Below are 21,358 nucleotides of genomic sequence, written 5' to 3' on the forward strand. Positions count from 1 at the left end.
AAGATGTGTAGGTTGGTGGGGTAAAGTATGTGGTGGATAGGACCTGGGTAAGATGCTCTGTTGGAGAGTCGGTGTAGACTCAGTGGGCCGAATGGCCTCCTTCTGTACTGAAGGGGTTCCATGAGCAGGGTTCTAGGTTCAAATCTCGCTGCAGGACTTGAGCACAATAATCTATCTGTCACCTGCCTGTCAAAACTGTCCACTGGATTATGGCTTTGCACATGATCTTGCAGGAGGCCAGTTGGTGTGCTAGCCTTGTTGTTATTTTTGCTCACTTGTGCAGAGGTTTCTAAATAGAAGGTCTGCTGACAAGGTGTACGTTTAGAAAGGGTGGGTGGAGGCAGGAACTGGCATATATATCCCGCATACACAGCGGCCTTCCTTGAAAAATCATATTACAAAATTACAAGAAGGCTGGTGGATGATCAACTGTTAAATATTACTTTGTGCTTCCTGAGAATAATTTCCAATCCCAAATGATTCATACCAGTTAAAGTAAAATAAATGATAAATATGTGTGAATTATCTCTTCTTAGTCAATTCTGAGCTAAGCATTCCAGAAAGGCTTAACATTGAAGCCAAATAGTATTGTTACAAACAGCTGGATATTGAGCTAGCCAATATAATATTACAGATGTTCCTGTTCTTATCAGAAAGACACATGGAGCTTAGTTGTGCTTGTTAGTAGGATTTCTCTGAAAATAAAAGTTTAAGTAATTTATTTAAGTGTTACCAACCCAAACCGAACTTGTAGGAAAAATAAACAAGGAGATATGAAAAAGAAAGGAACAATATACAATCAGACATTATCGACCTATATATATATAGGCTGAGATTATTATTCAGGTCACTTACAATAAATTCAGATAAGAGAAGAATACAATATATACATATGTAGACATGTACAAAATTAGGGAAAAGATTAACGCTGCTGTCTCTCAGCGCCAGGGACTCGGGTTCGATTCCAGCCTCGGGTCACTGTGTGTGGAGTCTGCACATTCTCCTCGTGTCTGTGTGGGTTTCCTCCGGGTGCTCCGGTTTCCTCACACACTCCAAAGATGTGCGGGTTAGGTTGATTGGCCATGCTAAATTGCCCCTTAGCGTCAGGGGGATTAGCAGGGTAAATACATGGGGTTATGGGAATAGGTGGGATTGTTTTCGGTGCAGACTCGATGGGCCGAATGGCCTCCTTCACTGTAGGGATTCTATGGATTCTATGATTACATTTACAAATAAAGCGCTAACTATGGAGCATTCTCCTCAAATTTGACCGCCCTCAGATGTTTGTCACCATCCTCCTCCGCCTTTCCCACGATGACATGATCCTCACCAACCGGGCCATCACAGACCCTATCTCAATGAAGAGCCGGGGTCAAAGGTTGTGTCAGTGCATCAGCAGTTTCCTCCGTGTAATCCTGCACCTCATCGCCAGAAAACTACCTCCAGGCTTCGAGATAATCTACCAGGAGGGTGGGAAACTGTTCAACCCCTGGCACCGTCACTCCAAAACCCCAATCACTCCAACCTCAGTTGCCGAGTTTCAGGATGCAGATGACACCAATGTGCGTGCTCACTCTGAAACCGAGCTCCAGGTCGATGTTAACCCTCTCCCTGAAACACACAAGAAAATGGGGCTTTCACTAAACACCAGGAAGACTAAGGTGCTCTTCCAACCAATGCCCACAGCACAACACAGCACCCTGTTGACCAAATCAACGACAGGAAAATATGAACCGTTTTCCAAATCTTGGGAGCCTCCTCTGGTCAAAGGCAGATATAAACGATGAGTTTCATCATCGTTTCCAGAATGCCAGCTCAGTCTTCAGCAGACTGAGGAAAAGAGTATTTAGCGATCAGGATATCAAACCCTAAGGTCATGGTTTAGAGGGCAGCAGTGATCCCTGTGCTCCTGTATGGTTCAATGACTCAAACAACCTACAGCAGATACTTTAAAGCACTGGAGAAGAATTAGCAGCCTTTGCAATATCCTCCAAATCCGGTGACAAGAAAGGTGATCCAACAGCAGCATCCTCTCCCAAGCTAACATTCCCAGCATTGAGACGCCGATCACTCAAAACCAGCTCTGCTGGGCAGGACATGATATCTCTATGCCTGACACCAGATCCCAGAAGCAACTGCCCGACTCAGAACTCAGTTGTGACAGGAGACTCCCAGGAGGACAGAGGAAATGCTGTAGGGATGTCCTCCAAGCATCCCTGAAGAGATCAATCATCCCCACTGACTCACGGGAGACCCTGGTTTGTGACTGACCAAAAGAGGTTGATTTTGGAAGGTACCGAGCACATCCAGAGACTTCACCAGGAACATGCAGAGGTGAGGTTAAGGCTTCTGGGAGAGCGTAGAAACCTCCCAACAACGCGAGCACCATTTATGCCACATGTGGGAGAGTCTGCACACCGTGCATTGGTCTTATCAGCCATCTCCGAGCCAATCAAAGAGGGATAGAGGTCAGCTATCCCCAATCCCAATGGACTGCCTGAGAAGAAGAAGAACCTTTGGATCTCAGCATTGTGAAAAGAAACTGAGCTGTTCACAGTGTTAATGAAATGCTGTAAACTTTAAAAATCTAAGTCGGTGTTAGAATGTAACCGGCGACAACTTTGCATTGGATGTAATGCGACCAATGGTAACAAGCTGTAAGAGTCAGCTGACCCAGTAAACCATGGAACCAATTACAGAATGATGTAATAGTCAGCTGACCAGCTGACTCACTATAAATAAGAACCTGTTTGGAATTGTGGAGAGCTCGGAGTGGCCCAGGGCAAGGCCCCAAGTTTGGGGTAATGAAGTTTCTTTATTAAATTCTTTCTTTGATTTATAAGTTGGAGTAAGTTTTGTTCTATTTTCATTAGCTCATTTGAAGAGTTCCTTCTGAAGAACTAGTTGGAACCACATTTGCACGGATGACAGGAATGAGGGGACTCTTCCGTCTTTTACTGTCAAAGCAACCGTTCCCACACAGATTGCGTTTGGCAATTGTTTTTGGTATATAAGTTCAGACACAAAAAAAGACAGGCAAACATTGTTTCACTGAAGACAGACAAATATGATAGATAACTAAAATGTTAGAAAAAGATATTTTTCTCAGCAAATAACATTTTGCATAAACCTCTTTCCAGATTCGTAAAATACCACATTCTGAGTAAATTAATACAATATACAATAAATTAACAAGGACGAGTCTGACCTGCAGATATTGAAGGAGCAGACTGTCCCATTAAGATAAAGGATGGGATTTTAAGTAAAGGATCAAAGTAAAGTTAAAGTTTATTTATTAATCACAAGTAAGGCTTACATTAACACTGCAATGAAGTTACTGTGAAATTCCCCTAGTTGTCACACTCCGGTGCCTGCTCAGGTCAATGCACCTAACCAGCACGTCTTTCAGACTGTGGGAGGAAACCGGAGCACCGGAAGGCAACCCACGCAGACACGGGGAGAACGTGCAAACTCCACACAGACCCAAGCCGGGAATCGAACCCGGGTCCTTGGCGCTGTGAGGCAGCAGTGCTAACCACTGTGCTACCATGCCGCTCCCAACTTAAGAAAAGATGGAACTAACTTCTTTCTCAGACGTTTATGCAACACTATTTACTCTGTGTGAAATCACGCCAGGAAATTAATAGAAATTGTCTCGTTTTATTTCAATTTCGGAGAAAATTCAACACAGATTTAATTGTATACGTAGCCTCCAAACTCACTTCCTGGGAAGATTTCAGTGGTATGGCCCACCACTCAACAAGAGTATGAACAAAATAATGGTTATCCGCTGTTGGATGATACTGCGAAACGTCCTATTATAGGAAGGATAGTAGAACAATGATAAAAGTTGTCCAGAAGGAACATTCACAGTTATAAAGAAAGGCCGCTTAGAAGGGTGAGGGGGGATCTTATTGAAATTTACAGGATACTGCGGGGCCTGGATAGAGTGGATGTGGGGTTTTCCACTAGTAGGAAAAACTAGAACCAGAGGGCACAACCTCAGGCTAAAGGGACAATCCTTTAAAACAGAGATGAGGAGGAATTTCTTCAACCAGAGAGTGGTGAATCTGTGGAACTCTTTGCCTCAGAAGGCTGTGGAGACCAGGTCATTGAGTGTCTTTAAGACAGAGATATAAGGTTCTTGATTAATAGGGAGATCAGGGGTTATGTGGAAAAGGCAGGAGAATGGGGATGAGAAAAATATCAGCCATGATTGAATGGCGGAGCAGACTCGATGGGCTGAGTGGCCTAATTCTGCTCCTATGTAGGTGGCAACACAGGTGGAGAAGGTGGTGAAGAAAGCATCTTGGTGAGAGGGAAGGACCAATCCTTGAAGGTGGCAACACAGGTGGAGAAGGTGGTGAAGAAGGCATATGGTATGCTTGCCTTTATAGGACGGGGTATAGAGTATAAAAACTGGAGTCTGATGATGCAGCTGTATAGAACGCTGGTTAGGCCACATTTGGAGTACTGCGTCCAGTTCTGGTCGCCGCACTACCAGAAGGACGTGGAGGCATTAGAGAGAGTGCAGAGAAGGTTTACCAGGATGTTGCCTGGTATGGAGGGACTTAGCTATGAGGAGAGATTGGGTAAACTGGGGTTGTTCTCCCTGGAAAGACGGAGAATGAGGGGAGATCTATTAGAGGTGTACAAGATTATGAAGGGGATAGATAGGGTGAACGGTGGGAAGCTTTTTCCCAGATCAGAAGTGACGTTCACGAGGGGTCACGGGCTCAAGGTGAGAGGAGCGAAGTATAACTCAGATATTAGAGGGATGTTTTTTACACAGAGGGTGGTGGGGGCCTGGAATGCGCTGCCAAGAAGGGTGGTGGAGGCAGACACGCTGACATCGTTTAAGACTTATCTGGATAGTCACATGAGCAGCCTAGGAATGGAGGGATACAAACGATTGGTCTAGTTGGACCAAGGAGCGGCACAGGCTTGGAGGGCCGAAGGGCCTGTTTCCTGTGCTGTACTGTTCTTTGTTCTTTGTTCTTATGTCTTATGGTTTTATGGCTGAAAATCAAGAGTCACAATAGCATAGAAATTTACAGTGTAGAAGGAGATTATTCAGCCTATGAAAGAACTATCCAGTTAGTCCCACTCCTTTTCAAGTACATACCCAATTTTATGCAGCTTTCACAATTGTAAAAAAGTAAATGAGGAAGAGATTGCTTCCAATGTTTGGCAGGTTGATAATGAAGTGTCAGAAACAGGGGATTAACACGAGATGAACAAAGAAGGGAGTTAGAAGCTTTTTGACAGCATAAATTCCAAGACAGTTGAGTTGGATGCTGTAGTTTTTATCTAATTCTATTCGGCAGAACGAGTGATTGTTGGGTTGAGGCTGTGGGTGCAATCTTTGACTTGCACCAGTATTGTGGGTTGGGGTTCAATGAAATTTAAAAAAATAAAAATCAGCCAATTTCAGTTCAGACCACTCGACTGACGCCATCATTTTTACACTCTGCGATAAGTTCAAAACTACTCCTTAAAACTCAATTACAAATGGACTGGAATAGGTCCTGGGAGACAGCAGAGAAACGCAATAGGAATGGATAGTTCCTGTTGAACATTGGCATGGCTATGAGGGACTGAATGGCCTCTTTCTGTCCTATCATTCCGTAATTCTATGGTCTGTGGCCTTGACTTACTTTGATGAAGTTGTACAAGAGATGATGAACTGATTTCATGTATATAATTTCACAACAAAAATCTTCCTTCCCTCTCACCAAGATGCTTTCCTCAATAATTCTATTTAAATAGTAAATCAATTAAAGAACTGATATGGCAGTGATTTTTTCAGGAAGTGTGACTGAAAAGGAAGGGTATTTATTGTTAAACACAAATGAAAGCCACTAATGGCGTAGATACACAACTCCCACCGGGACAAGGGTTCTGCAGACCCTTCCTGGTGTCTACCTTACACAGGGGACGCGTATTTAACAAGCCCCACAGGGAGATCAACTAGAGATTCCCCATGGATCTCATGGGGGTAATCACACCCCTCCCCTCTGAGTTCGAGGGTTTTAAAGTTTATTTATTATTAGTCACAAGTAAGGTTTACATTAACACTGCGTTGAAGTCACTGTGAAAATCCCCACGTGGCCACACTCCAGTGCCTGTTCGGGTCACTGCACCTAACCAGCACATCTTTCAGACTGTGGGAGGAAACCGGAGCACCCGGAGGAAACCCACGCAGACACGGGGAGAATGTGCAAACTTTGCACAGACAGTGACCCAAACTGGAATCGAACCCGGGTCCCTGGCGGTGTGAGGCAGCAGTGCTAACCACTGTGCCACCGTGCCGCCCTTAACTCCTATGACGATGGGGTTGTTTTTGTCATTTGGACTGTGGCCTTGTCATTTGCACGGTCTGATCAGGGTGGGGATATACTGAGTGGGTGACTTTCTCTTCCTTGTGGAATGTCAAAGAACCATTGCAGGGGGCTTGTCCTTGATGGTGATCTCTGACTCCAATTCCGTCACCTCCCTCTCCATTTCTGAGGCTACATCCTCATTGACATGTCTTGGGCTTTACATAGAAACTAGAAGCAGGAGGAGGCCATTCGGCCCTTCGAGCCTGCTCCGCCATTCATCTTGATCATGGCTGATCATCGAATTCAATATCCTGATTCCCCCTTCTTCCCATATCCCTTGATCCTTTTAGCCCCAAGAGCTATATCTTATTTCTTCTTGAAATCACACAACGTTTTGGCCCCAACTACATTCTGTGGTAGTGAATTCAACACATTCACCATCCTCTGGGTGAAGACATTTCTCCTCACCTCAGTTCTAAAAGGTTTATCCCTTATCCTCGAACTATGACCCCTAGTTCTGGATTCCCCCACCATTGGGAACATTGGCCGCGATTCTCCCAAAAGCGCTGAATTGATGGGAGAACTGTTCTAAATCCCAACTATTTTGTCAGTTCAGCTTCTCACCTGAATCTCCGCACACTGTGCACTGCAGAGGTCCCAGTCGAGAATCTCGTTAAAAACCCGGGGGGGGGGGGCGGGGCCTATTCATGTCGGAGTGAGACAGTTCTGGAGCTCTGCGCATGCGCAGTGGGCCCAAACTGTCAACTTCCCCTTTGCTGGCCAGCTCAATCACTGGCCAGCCTGGGACCCCCACAGTGCTGCCGCTCCAGCTCCCCTCCCCTCCCCACAGCCCGATCGTGGCCCCCACAACAATTTCCTGACCGCCCCACCCCGCCCCCTGTCCCGGAGCACCCCGATGTCCAGCCCACTCTACCACCCCCCCCCCAGCAGTGGCGATCCCTCCACCCCCTCACCCCGGAAGACCCCCCCTTCCCCCTTTAACCTCCCCCAGGGTCAGGCCCCCCCCGGAGGCAGGCCCACCCCACTGGCAGACCACCCCCCCAGCTCGCCCCAATCGCTGCTCTCCCTCCATCCCAGACCGATTCTGTCTGCAGAGTGGCAGGAGGACCCCCCACCGATCATCCCTAGGCCCTGCCCACAATAGGCCTTGCCCCCTTGGCACTGCTCAATGCCCATTGGGTAATGCTAAGGTGCCCCCTGGGAAAGGGAACTTTGCCCCTTGGGCAGTGCTGCGGGCACAGGCTGGCACTGCCAGGGTGCCCATGCCTGGGGGCACCACCCCTCCACAGCCCGACCTCCTGGGGGCCCCAACTGCCCCCTTTCATTCCGGTGGGGTCTCCCGATAATTAACTAATCTACATATTTAAAATAGATTAAAAACAGATTTAAATTACTTACCTGCCTTCCCGCCACTTTCCAGCGTGGTCTGACCGGCGACTGTTCACCGGCTCTGGGAGATCTGCATGCGTTCCCGACGATTGCGCAAATCCCAATACAAGGCCAGCGACAGAAAAGTTGGGAGTCGCAATGGGAGAATCAATGCCACTCTTTCTGAATCCACTCTGTCTAACCCTGTTGGAATTTTGTAAGTTTCTATGAGATCCCCTCTCGCTCTTCTAAACTCCAGTGAATATAATCCTATCTGACTTAGTCTCTCCTCATATGACAGACCTGCCATCCCAGGAATCAGCCTGGTAAACCTTCTCTGTATAGCGAACCTTGCCATCTATAGCAAGGACATCCTTTTTCAGATAAGCACAATGGTGCCAGTGGGGCGTGCCTTTTGTAGCAGTCACCCCCATGGATGGTTCCCGACAGCTGAGGTGATTGACATGATTTTTTTTGTAGTCTTCTCTCCAGCCTTTACCGTGTTTGACACCGGTCCCATTTTTTGAGAGGACAACTCCTGGGATCCACGGGGAGCCGTCTCTGAAATTCCATATGTGGATGGCGTCTCCCAGTTTGGAGGTCCCGCCAGGCTTATATGCATCAAGGCCCCTTTTTTGGTCTTCTTGTTTGTCTTCGATTTTGCCGCCCAGGTTGAGTAAAGTGGGGCTAATCTTGGTTTGAAGGCCCATCAATAGCTCCGCTGGGAGCTCCCATCATCCTGTGCTGCATTGTCCATAATTGAGAAGTAATTGTACAAGCTTAGTTGTTCTTGAATACCTGGACTGCTCACTCAGCCAGACCATTTGAAGATGGGCGCCATATGGATGTCACTCACTCCATTTGTGTTCATACAGGTTTGAAATTCTCTGCTGGTAAATGGGGTCCCGTTGTCCATTACGAGGGCCTCAGGTATATCATGTGGGCAGGTAGATTGCTGGAGTTTTTCCATGGTGTTGCAAGAGATAGCAGAGGTCACCCAGTGCATGTCGACTCATTTGGAATTAAGAACATAGAGCTCATAAATGGCCTGCAAAGTCTGCATAAACTCACACCCAAGGTCTCCCCAACCATTCCCAGGAGTGCACCAAGGCTGCTGGTGGGACCATCTGGATTTCCTGGCAGGTTTTGCACTGCTTGACTAGGTTTTCAATATTCTTGTCTATATCAGGTCACCAGACAGAGCTTCTTGCAAGTGTTTTCATTTTGGACATCCCTGGGTGGCCGTTATGCAATTTGTGGAGTACTGGTCCCTGGCCTGGATGTGGGACAAACATCCGGGCTCCCCACAAGTTGATACCATCCTCAATGCTCAGCTCTGGATATTTGGAAGCATAAGGTTTTAGATCCTCTGCAGGATGCTCTTGTGGCCCACCACTTAGGATGATGAGCAGTTTTGGGCCCTGTATCGAAGGAAGGATGTGCTTGGAAAGGGTCAAGAGGAGTTTCACAAGAATGGTCCCTGGAATGAAGAGCTTGTTGTATGAGGAACGGTTGAGGACTCTGGGTCTGTACTCGTTGGATTTAGAAGGATGAGGGAGGATCTTATTGAAACTTAGAGGATACTGCGAGGCCTGGATAGAGTGGACATGAAGAGGATGTTTCCACTGGTACGAAAAACTAGAACCAGAGGGCACAACCTCAGGCTAAAGGGACAATCCTTTAAAACAGAGATGAGGAGGAATTTCTTCAGCCAGAGAGTGGTGAATCTGTGGAACTCTTTGCCGCACAAGATTTTGGAGGTCATTGAGTGTCTTTAAGACAGAGATTGATAGGTTCTTGATTAATAAGAGGATCAGGGGTTATGGGGAAAAGGCAGAAGCATGGGGATGAAAAAATTATCAGCCATGATTGAATGGCGGAGCAGACTCGATGGGCCGAGTGGCCTAATTCTGCTCCTATGTCTTATGGTCTTAAGGTCTTATATGATGTAGCTTTGCCAACATGGAGTCCTTTTGGATCCAAGCCGGAATTGGTGGATACTGGCAGAGTGTCCATGAAGTTCAAAGTCATGATGACTTCATCCATCTTTGAAGGTGAGGGTAGGCTGGTGGGTAGCGGTAGGCAGCTTGAGGCATGCGTGTTGGTGATCTGTATCCCTGTATGATATTCTAGGGTATAGTCATAGGTGCCTAACGGTAGCGCCCAGTGTTGGATCCAAGCTGATGCTATGGGGGAATCACCTTGCTTTCTACGAAGAGGCCCAATAGCAGTTTGTGATCCGTCACTATGGTAAAATGCCGACCATAGATATATTGCTGGAAAATTTTCACCGCGAATACCACAGCCAAACCTTCTTTCTCAATTTGGGCGTACCCTCCTTTCTGCATCCGCCAGGGTTTGTAAAGCATACATCAGTGCGGCAATTACTGCTCCTATCCCATAGGGGGAGGCATTGCAGGTTACTGATTGGTCTCAGTGGATGATAATGGGCCAATATGTTTGTTGACAGCAATTGCTGTTTGACACTTGTAAAGGCTTTCTCCTGTGGCGTTTGCCATGACCATTTCTGATTTTTTTAGTGGGATATGGAGGGCGGCCAGCAGGGTCACCAGGTTCAGTATGATTTTCCTGTAGTAGTTGATGAAACTGAGGGAAGACTTTAACTTGGAGTCGGAGCCCGTTTTATGGCCTTCACCATCTCCTCAACAGAGTGGAGTCCATCCTTGTTGACCCGGTCCCCATGGTACTTTGTTTACCTGGAACGCACACTTTTCCCTTTTTAGCCTGACACCTCAGAGAAACAGTATAAGTCCTCTTCCAAATGTTCCTTTGCAGTACGTCCTGAGATTAAAATGTCAACCAGGTAGACTGCAACTCTGGGCATTGCTTGAAGGATATTTCCCATCACCCTTTGAAAAATGGCGCAAGCCGAAGACACCCCGGAAGGCAAGCAAGTAAACTGTACAGTCCATTGTGAGTATTTATAGTGACGTATTTTCTGCATGACACCTCAAGCTCCAGTTGGAGGTAGGTATGGCTCATATCCAACTTGTTAAACATATGACCGCCCCCGCCTCCCCCCCCCCCAGCCAGTTTTGCGTACAAGTCTTCTATGCGTGGCATAGATTACCTGTCTAAGTGGGAAGCTCTGTTGACCATCAACTTATAGTCACCACAGAGACGGACCGAGTTGTCAGGTTTTAAAACTGGCACTACAGGTGCAGCCCATTCGGCAAATTGTACTGGGCATTTAATGCCAAGTTCCTCTAGACATTCTAATCCGGCCTCTACTTTGGCACGTAGGGCACAGGGGCCTGGTCATGCCTTGAAGATTTTGGGCTGGCCCTCTGGGTGGATCTTGGCCATGTCACCTTTAATCTTCCCCAGGCCTTCTAGGAACACTTTGGGATACTTCCCGATGACTTCCCAATAGGTTGCCAGTACCCATTTTAAAGATCTGTAGCCAATCCAAGCAAATTTTCTGCAGCCAGTCCCTCCCCAAGAGGCTGGGCCCTGGTCCTTGCACCACTATTAGTGGGGGTTGGACTGTCTGTTGCCCTTGTGTAACTGGGGTTACAGTGGTCCCAATAATGCATAAGGTCTTCCCGGTGTCCGTGGCCAATCTAGCCCTGGATCTCGCAGGCTTAAAGGCAAGATGCGCAATTGGAGTCACCTAAAGGATAGCTAATGTGGTCCCGTTATTTAAGAAGGGTAGGAAGGATAACCCGGGTAATTATAGGCCGGTGAGCTTGACGTCCGTGGTGGGGAAGTTGTTGGAGAAGATTCTTAGAGATGGGATGTATGCGCATTTAGAAAGAAATAAACTCATTAACGATAGTCAGCATGATTTTGTGAGAGGGAGGTCATGCCTCACTAACCTGGTGGAGTTTTTTGAAGAAGTGACTAGAATGGTTGATGAGGGAAGGGCCGTGGGTGTCGTCTATATGGACTTTAGTAAAGCGTTTGACAAAGTCCCTCATGGTAGGCTGGTGCAAAAGGTTGTATCTCATGGGATAAAGGGGGGGGGTGGCTAGATGGGTGGAGAACTGGCTTGGTCACAGAAGACCGAGGGTGATAGTGGAAGGGTCTTTTTCCGGCTGGAGGCCTGTGACTAGTGGTGTTCCGCAGGGCTCTGTATTGGGACCTCTGCTGTTTGTGATTTCTATAAACGATCTGGAAGAAGGTGTAACTGGGGTGATCAGTAAGTTTGCGGACGACACAAAACTGGCAGGACTTGCAGATAGTGAGGAGCATTGTCAGGGGCTACAGAAGGATATAGATAGGCTGGAAATTTGGGCAAAGAAATGGCAGATGGAGTTCAATCCTGATAAATGCGAAGTGATGCATTTTGGTAGAAATAATGTAGGGAGGAACTATATGATAAATGGCAGAACCATAAATGGTGTAGATACGCAGAGGGACCTGGGTGTGCAAGTCCACAGATCCTTGAAAGTGACGTCACAGGTGGAGAAGGTGGTGAAGAAGGCATATGGCATGCTTGCCTTTATAGGACGGGGCATAGAGTATAAAAGTTGGGGTCTGATGTTGCAGATGTATAGAACGTTGGTTCGGCCGCATTTGGAATACTGCGTCCAGTTCTGGTCGCCACACTACCAGAAGGACGTGGAGGCTTTGGAGAGAGTACAGAGGAGGTTTACCAGGACGTTGCCTGGTATGGAGGGGCTTAGTTATGAGGAGAGATTGGGTAAACTGGGGTTGTTCTCCCTGGAAAGACGGAGGATGAGGGGAGACTTAATAGTGGTGTATAAAATTATGAAAGGCATAGATAGGGTGAACGGTGGGAAGCTTTTCCCCAGGTCGGTGGTGACGTTCACAAGGGGTCATAGATTCAAGGTGAAGGGGGGGAGATTTAACACAGATATCAGACGGACATATTTTACACAGAGGGTGGTGGGGGCCTGGAATGCGCTGCCAGGCAAGGTGGTGGAGGCGGACACACTGGGAACGTTTAAGACTTATCTAGATAGCCACATGAACGGAGTGGGAATGGAGGGATACAAAAGAATGGTCTCGTTTGGACCAGGGAGCAGCACGGGCTTGGACGGCCGAAGGGCCTGTTCCTGTGCTGTATTGTTCTTTGTTCTAAAGGTGTCCTCCCCAATGATAGACACTGTGGCACCTGTGTCTACCTCCATGTCTTGGGGGTGGCCATTTACCTGGAGATGAATCTGGTTTGGGGCCCCTTTGGGTGCAATTGAGTTGCATCAATTCCTCATTCTTAGGCTGATTTATTTGCAAAGCCCTGACTTGAGGTGGCTTCATCCTTTGGCCTGGACAATACGTATTTTGTCTGTTTCAGTAGTCTTGTCAGGGGTGGACCCTATGACTACACGCTCCCTCTCCAGGGACACCCAGCCACGGATATAGCCGCGATAGAGGGGCAGACAGCCGGGCTGGATGACCCCCTCAGTCACCCGCTGTCTGGATCTGTTTATGGCAAGTTTGGCCAGGCCCAGGAGCAGGTTTACAAGGAGGTTCTCCACCTTTCCCGCCCCCCTCTGCACCGGATGCCCATAAATCAGGAGCGTGGGACTGAAGTGCAAACATATAATCAATAAAAGGGCTGATAGATAACTAAAGAAAGAGTGCAGCCTATAACATTGAACATAAGACCATAACACCATAAGATAAAGGAGCAGAGTTAGGCCACTCGGCCCATCGAGTCTGCTCTGCCATTCAATCATGACTGATAGGATTCTCATCCCCATTCTCTGCCTTCTCCTCATGTATCATTACATAGATATGATCCATGGACTCCACAAGATCGCAAAAGGGGCAAGTTTACACAAGAACCAACAGGGACAGCACTTCTGCAGATTCTTCCTGGTGTCTGCCTTGTAAAGGGTTCAGGTGATGTTCTACTTGGGCAGGCCATTGCTTGATTCCATAGGAACCCGTATGCACCAGCTCCACAGGAACTGATGGGAGTTATCACAGCGTGCTACGCCAGTAGTGTTGGTGACAGATGTGTCAGTGAGTTGATAGAGTCTCTTACTCTATCCCTCTGTGACAGGCTGGGTGGAAACCAGCAAACATGGGCAGGAATTCTCCAATGCACTCTCCACTGGGTTCGATGATGGGTCAGGGGTCGGGGGGAAGGAATTCGGTTTGACACCGGAGTATATTTTCCACAGGATCCTCTATTGGTGCCTATCATAGTGGATCAAGAAGCCTACTGGAGCTGGTGTAAAACTGATTTGCATCCCAATAACGGGATGCGGCTGAAGGCCCAACCGGAATCTTCCCCCCCCACACCCAATTCTCAGTAACGCCAGCGGGAAACCGCACCCAGTCCAGAACACATCTGGAATGATATGAGATGCAGAAGCCAGGACTTACCTGGACAATGCCTGGGACTGTGTCTGGAATTCAGGATGGAGGCTGACAGAAATCCTGGACCCCGGAACACCACAGCAGTGGATGGAGGGAATACAGACAGGAGGATCTTTCAGACCTCCACCACAGGACTTAGTCCCAGATGCAGGAATTCCACTCATAGTTTTCCTTAGCTCAGCTAGGAGATCTGGCGAGACTGCAAAGAAGGTTCACCAGGATGTTGCCTGGTCTCGAGGGTGTTGGCTATGAGGAGAGGTTGAATGAACTAGCATTGTTTTCACTGGAAAGACAGAGGCTGAGGGGAGACCTGATAGAGGTCTACAAAATGATGAGAGGCATAGACAGGGTGGATAGTCAGTGGCTTTTTCCCAGTGTGGAAGTGTCAATTACAAGGGGGCACAGGTTCAAGGTGAGAGGGGGAATGTTTAAGGGAGATGTGGGCGGGGGAAGTTTTTCACGCAGAGAATGGTGGTGTCTGAAACACGCTGCCAGAGGGGGTGGTGGAAGCAGGCACATAGCAACATTCAAGAGGCAGCTGAATGGGTACATGAGTAGGGAGGGAGTAGAGGGATATGGACCACGTAAAGGCAGAAGGCTTTTATTGGTTTAGTTAGGGCACCATGATTGGCACGGTCTTGGAGGGCCAAAGGACATGTTTCTGCGCTGTACTTTTCTTTGTTCTTTTGAATGAGCTTCGCAACTTCAGAGCCACGGATTCACTTTAAATTGTGGCATGAACTTAGATTATTGTATATTGTTTCACTGTGATTGATAGCAAGAAAATTGAATTATTAGTACTGTTCTATCTTTAACTATGCCTGTTGAAGGCATATTGCTTCTTCAAAGAAAGGGAATGGCATAAGGCAGTATAAGAAGGCAAAGGGATACTGTCCCTTCAAGCACTCAGAGTTAACGTAACTTGACGTCCTATTAATGAACCCCTGGCTGGTTGAAACAATGTGAAAAGCTCCCAACGTTTAACCAAGAAGGAAAGTATTAAAGGCTGGCTGAGAAATGACAAACTCTCACGCTACCTCGCGTACTGATGAAAGCTGCAGGATTCCTGTGGGACTGATGGAAAAATGAGAGGAACAGGAGAGAATGTAATGCTCAGTAACATACTGTATCTTCTCATCAGCTTACATTGCAACGGAACCTCACGTATTTAGTGCAATGGGATGGATTCTTTATGGAACGGTGTGAAATTTAAAGATGAAATCACTGCAGGAATTCTCAACAAGCTACTCTGTTCCTCAACCATTCTTTATAATTAATGTCCATCTCATCTGCATCATTTGGTCCTTTAAACTGTAAATTATATTATATAGAAACGTGTTTCGATCTCATTGCCCCTTGCCGAATTAAGATGAAGTGTGTATAATGTCCCTCTATTGGAACATCCTTTAACCTTTTAGGTTTAGTTATGCAACAGTAATGTAATGTTTATTTATTAGTCACAAGTAGGTTTACATTAAAACACTGCAATGAAGTTACTGTGAAAATCCCCTAGTCGCCACACTCTGGCGCCTGTTCGGGTACACTGAGGGAGAATTTAGCATGGCCAATCCACCTAACCAGCACGTCTTTTGGCTTGTGGGAGAAACCGGAGCACCCGGAGGTAACCCACGCAGACATGGAGAGAATGTGCAGACTCCACACAGACAGTGACCCAAGCTGGGAATTGAACCTGCGTCCCTGGCGCTGTGAGGTAGCAGTGCTAACCACGTAGGGAGGTCTTGCTGCAACTATACAAGGCACTGGTGAGGCCGCAACTGGAATACTGTGTGCAGTTTTGGTCCCCTTATTTGCGAAAGGATATATTGGCCTTGGAGGGAGTGCAGAGAAGGTTCACCAGGTTGATACCGGAGATGAGGGGTGTAGCTTATGAGGAGAGATTGAACAGATTGGGTCTGTACTCGTTGGAGTTTAGAAGGATGAGGGGTGATCTTATAGAGACATATAAGATAATGAAGGGGCTGGATAGGGTAGAGGTAGAGAGATTCTTTGCACTTAGAAGGGAAACCAGAACTAGAGGGCACAGCCTCAAAATAAGTGGGGGCCAGTTCAGAACAGAGTTGAGGGGGAACTTCTTCTCTCAGAGGGTGGTGAATCTCTGGAATTCTCTGCCCATTGAAGTGGTGGAGGCTACCTCGTTGAATATGTTTAAATCACGGGTAAATAGATTCCTGAGCGGTAAGGGAATTAAGGGGTATGGGGAGCAGGCGGGTAAGTGGAACTGATTCGCTTCAGATCAGCCATGATCTTATTGAATGGCGGGGCAGGCTCGAGGGGCTAGATGGCCTACTCCTGCTCCTATTTCTTATGTTCTTATGTTCACTGTGCCACAATGCAGTCCCTCTGTTTATGATGTCCCTCTATTGTAACATCCTTTAACGTTTTAGGTTTAGTTAAGCAACAGACAGCTAGTTTAGTCTGTGAGTTGGATATTGAGATCTAAACAATGAAGCGAAGTATAAATGAATCTATTTCAACTGAGTTATTCCAAATTTCACTTTACAAACTCTTAGAATCACAGTGCAGAAGAAGGCCATTCAGCCCATCAAGCCTGCACCGACCACAATCCCACCCAGACCCTATCCCCGTAACCCACATATTTGCCCTGCTAATCCCCCGACATCAAGGGGCAATTTCCATGGCCAATCAACCTAACCCGCACATCTTTGGAGTGTGGGAGGAAACCGGAGCACCCGAAGGAAACCCACGCAGACACGGGGAGAATGTGCAGTCTCCACACAGTCACCCGAGGCTGGAATTGAACCTGGGTCCCTGGCGCTGTGAGGTAGCAGTGCTAACTACTGTGCCACCGTGCTGCCAAACCACTAAAGTGATTCACATTTAGAGATACAGATCCTCTTCTTTGTAACATCACCGCATTTGTGCATCTTGGAAAAAGTAGAGCTCCATAAGTGCTTGCTACAGATTTATTAAGAATCATAGCATCAAAGAATGGTTACAATACAGAAGGAGGCCATTCAGCCCATCATATCTATTGTTATGACTGGTCCCTGGATGGGATATTTCCCTAAATTGTTCTGCCTCTGGGTGAGGAGGGATGAATTGGCTCTCCTTCGTTTTACAACACCCTTAGTCAGCCGTAACAAGGTTAATTTTAAAAGGATCCTTTCCTGTCGTGGATATCTTTTCCCAGTCCAAATGTATTTACATTTTAAAAGCAGCCAATTTAACTAGGGCTTCTTGAGTTACAGAGTGAGTTTCCTAGTTAGTAAAACACAAGAAGAAAATAATAAAATGCAACACACATACCCACAGATTAGAAATGAGAAATGGGTCCAAAAATAAAAGTTAAATTAGATATACAAATCAGTCTTTGGCTTGTTTGTGAGGAGTAGCTGGTGAAACTTTGCATTGGTTAATGTGGGTGATTCCAGTAGCATTGACATTGGCAGACATCTGGGTCTGTACTCGTTGGAGTTTAGAAAGCTGAGGGGGATCTTATTGAAACTGACAGGATACTGTGAGGCCTGGATTGAGTGGGCGTGGAGAGGATGTTTCCACTAATAGGAAAAACTAGAACCAGAGGGCACAACCTCAGGCTAAAGGGATGATCCTTTAAAACAGAGATAAGGAGGAATTTCTTCAGCCAGAGAGTGGAGAATCTGTGGAACTCTTTGCCGCAGAAGGCTGTGGAGGCCAGGTCATTGAGTGTCTTTAAGACAGAGATAGATAGGTTCTTTATTAATAAGGGGATCAGGGGTTATGGGGAAAAGGCAGGAGAATGGTGATGAGAAAAAGATCAGCCATGATTGAATGGCGGAGCAGACTTGATGGGCCGAGTGGCCTAATTCTGCTCCTATGTCTTATGGTCTTATCACAGTTGAGCAGTTGGTTTGGAGATTCTTGATTTTGCAGATTAGCTGAAAGGAGCTGTTCTGTTTCCTTTATAACTGTGGCTATGTTGATTTGTTACTTGATTCCAGCAACCAGAGAACGAGAGAGACTTTTAAACTGCAAGTATGGGGATACCTAGTGGATATTCTTGAGCTGTGATCTTCACAGCACACTGGCACAGTAGAAATAGAACACCAGACTAGTGCACACAGACCAGAGTTACAGTTGGTTTTTAACCCCTTTTTCTGTACTTCTGGAAGTGCAAAAAACAGCAAACATATCATTTGCACAGAACTGCTTTCTTTCAACTAACATCGTGTCCAAATTCTGGGATATAATTCACAGGAGATGGTTTCTGTTGAGATGGTAATCAGCCTCCATTATCCCAACAGGAGATTACAGTTCTGGTTTCTGCATTGCAGCTCATCCTTTTAGATTGCATTTGTTCCTTTGAAATATCTCTTTAAAAAAAGGTGCAACGTTCCATGCTATCTGGACAAGTTTGTCAAATGTAATCCACATAGGAACTCCATGCAGCAAGTGGTTCCTTAACAGTCTCAGCCAGTTTCTACTATTTTTAAAAACACGTCTTACATAAAAGTTCAATATGTCTGTAAGTAAATCGGTCTACGATCCATTTTCACAGCACTATGCTGGCTCTCTGCAAGAGCAACTCAATAGTCCCACTTGCCCACCCTTTCACAGGGGCGGCACAGTGGCACGGTGGTTAGCACTGCTGCCCCAGGGGCCCAGGTTTGATTCCCGGTTTGGATTACTGTCTGTGCGGAGTCTGCACATTCTCCCCATGTCTGCGTGGGTTTCCTCCCACAGTCCGAAAGACGTGTTGGCTAGGTGCATTGGCCATGCTAAATTCTCCCTCAGTGTACCCGAACAGGCGCCGGAGTGTGGCGACTAGGGGATTTTCACAGTAACTTCATTGCAGTGTTAATGTAAGCCTTACTTGCGACTAATAAATAAACTTAATTACTTTCACTGCAGCCCTGAAAATCCTTTCTCTTCGGGCACTCATCTAATTCCCTTTTAAAAACAATGATTAAATATACCTCCACTAAATTCTCAGGCTGGGCATTCCAGAAACCAACTATCCACTAACTAAAAATGTATTCTTTCCTGGAACGTGGGCATGAGTCAATGTGGGCCAGACTAGGTAAAGATGACAGACTTCTTCTGAACCAGATGGGTTTTTACAACAATTGACAATGGTTTCATTGGTCATCATGAGATTTTTATCTCCAGACTTTTTAAAAATTGAATTCAAACTCCACCATCTGTTGTGGTGGGTTTCAAACTCAGATCCCCAGATCACCTTGAATCATTGGATTGCTAGTCCAATGATAATACCACCACACCACCGCCTCCCCCAACATTTGTTCTTTTGCTATTCACCTTAAATCAATGCCCTCTGGTTCCTCACTCTGTGCATTGGGACTTCCATTGACTAGGCGGAGTCAAACATTGTCAAACATTCGCTGCCATAGGGGACGATTTTCCGACCTCACTGTGCCTGGTACACGTCATGCCAAGTCCGGACAATAGTGTGCGGGTCTAAAAACTGGCATCGTGCCTGACGCCAAACAGATTTCAATCGTTCAGGTCCCTTTCTAATGGCAAAAACTGGATGGGCACGAGGCCTATTAGCATATTAGCATATTTAAAGTAGCATTTAAATAGGCATAGCCCGATCTTCCAACCTTCGGCACAGTGCGGACCTAGCGAGAATCACTACTGGTTTCCACCAGCAGAGGCCAGGTGTGACGGCCACGCCAGGGGGCTCAGAGGACATTGAAACCCCCAGGTATATGGCTGGACAGTGCCCACCAGGCACCCTGGCAGTGCCAAGGGGGTGGTCCCTGAGTTGGGGCAATGACAGGGGCTATGCATGGGGGATGTTGTGTAGAGGTAGAGCATCAAGGAGGACATGCTGGGGGTTACAATGACGGATATGTCGGGATCACACTGAGGGACTCATTGGGAGGCCCCCAATCCCATGATGCTGGCGATCCATGTCAGGGAAGGGGTGGGGAAACAGGCTGCCCATGAGAGGGTGCTCCCGATGTCCGTGGGGTGAGGGAGGGGATCTCCCCGTGCACTGAGAGAGTGAGGCACACTGGTCCTGTCCCCCAGAACGGGAGCGCAACTCACCACTCTCCCAAAAAATGACTGTGTGTGGGACGATTGCGGACTGGCCTGATAGACCGGCAAGGATTGTTCTGGTATTCACGCCGTTGTGACACTTCTTGGGGGGGATGTTCCACCCACTGGCACAGCTGCTCCTGCGATGGATTTCCTTGTCAATGGTGACCTTCTGAGAGAAGTAGTTGCCAAGGTAATGGATAGTGCTTAGCATATTCCAGAGTCGCTCCTTCAACATCTACAGCAGGTGAAATGATTGTCTGACCAGGTGTGGGCTAATATATGACTTTTGTTTTGCCAGCGTTCAAGGACAGGCTGGGTTTCATCACGCAGAATTGATAAGATCAAGTGCGACTTTTAAATCTGGGGCAGAATGGACCCAGGCAACTGCAAACTGTACATCAATGGTAGTCAGTTTAGTTTTGGCATGGAAGGTTAACGAGTTTCCCACCTTGATGGTAATTACACACCTCATCTCACACCAGAGGCGAACTGGCGAACTGGCGAACTATAAAAGTTGGGGTCTGATGTTGCAGATGTGTAGAACGTTGGTTCGGCCGCATCTGGAATACTGCGTCCAGTTCTGGTCGCCACACTACCAGAAGGACGTGGAGGCTTTGGAGAGAGTACAGAGGAGGTTTACCAGGATGTTACCTGGAATGGAGGGGCTTAGTTATGAGGAGAGATTGGGTAAACTGGGGTTGTTCTCCCTGGAAAGACGGAGGATGAGGGGAGACTTAATAGAGGTGTATAAAATTATGAAAGGCATAGATAGGGTGAACGGTGGGAAGCTTTTCCCCAGGTCGGTGGTGACGTTCACGAGGGGTCATAGGTTCAAGGTGAAGGGGTGAGGTTTAACACAGATATCAGACGGACATATTTTACACAGAGGGTGGTGGGGGCCTGGAATGTGTTGCCGGGCAAGGTGGTGGAGGCGGACACACTGGGAACGTTTAAGACTTATCTAGACAGCCATATGAACGGAGTGGGAATGGAGGGATACAAAAGAATGGTCTAGTTTGGACCAGGGAGCGGCGCAGGCTTGGAGGGCCGAAGGGCCTGTTCCTGCGCTGTATTGTTCTTTGTTCTTTTGTTCTTTGGTCTTTCAATAGCAACTGTCAGGTAGATTATAAATAGAATGGGCCAATCACATAGGCTCGCCTGACATCAGCCCGGAATTTGAAGGTATGTTTCAGATCTCCCACTTAAGACAGTCACAGTGACATCATTATGAAGTTGTTGTGGGATTGTATTGACATTTCTTGGACATCTGAATTTTGGAACACAATCCACAAAGACTCGTG

Source organism: Mustelus asterias, chromosome 17, assembly GCF_964213995.1.
Source record: "Mustelus asterias chromosome 17, sMusAst1.hap1.1, whole genome shotgun sequence".
Taxonomy (NCBI): Eukaryota; Metazoa; Chordata; class Chondrichthyes; order Carcharhiniformes; family Triakidae; genus Mustelus; species Mustelus asterias.